Here is a 737-nt window from a genome sequence, read left to right as displayed (position 1 = left end):
CCTTCAACCTACTTTTTTTTCTGTCATTTATGAAATCCTAGCTCCACACCACAGCAGCAGATCAGCACCTGCTCAAGTCGTGAATAGTTGAAATATTCTTGATGTCATCTAGGAAAAAAATAAATTTATTTTTTTAAATTCTCATTTTATTTTTATTTTTTGTATTTTAGGACAGGGTCTATGGGGTTTCACTCAGAAGATCGGACTCATAGCGATCCTCCTGTTTACAGCCTGCCAAGTGCTGGGATTACAGGCACGCGCCACAATGTCCAGTCTCAGAAAACAAGTAATTAAAAGAAAACAAGTCTGATCACGTACTTCACGTTAGGATTTCCATTACACACCCAAGTGAGTTGTATCTGATAAAATATGTGCCAAATGTGGTCCTTATATGCTTTTTTAGTCATTGTGAATGCAGGCAGTGTGCAATAGCTCTTACAACTATGCATCTCCTCTTCCATTGGGGACCAGGACTTTATCAAATAAGGTAGAATTTGAGTAGATGTAACTGTGCATTGTGATCATTACTTAAAACAGGCAAAGATGAAGGGAAATACGACTTTGGGAACCCTCTGAGCCCCTTCCTGTCAGGCAGTGTTTCCCTCCCAGCTCCCGGATGACCGTGAAACGAGAAGTGTTTCTCCAGCACAGATTTTGGCCCTGATGGTCCCATCTGGATGTGGACCAGGTTCCTTGAAACCACAAGCCAAAGTAAGCCTGTTCTTTAATTTGTAGGT

This window comes from Octodon degus, unplaced genomic scaffold, assembly GCF_000260255.1.
Source record: "Octodon degus isolate 3935 unplaced genomic scaffold, OctDeg1.0 scaffold01058, whole genome shotgun sequence".
Classification (NCBI taxonomy): domain Eukaryota; kingdom Metazoa; phylum Chordata; class Mammalia; order Rodentia; family Octodontidae; genus Octodon; species Octodon degus.
Note: the sequence above shows the minus strand (reverse complement) of the source record.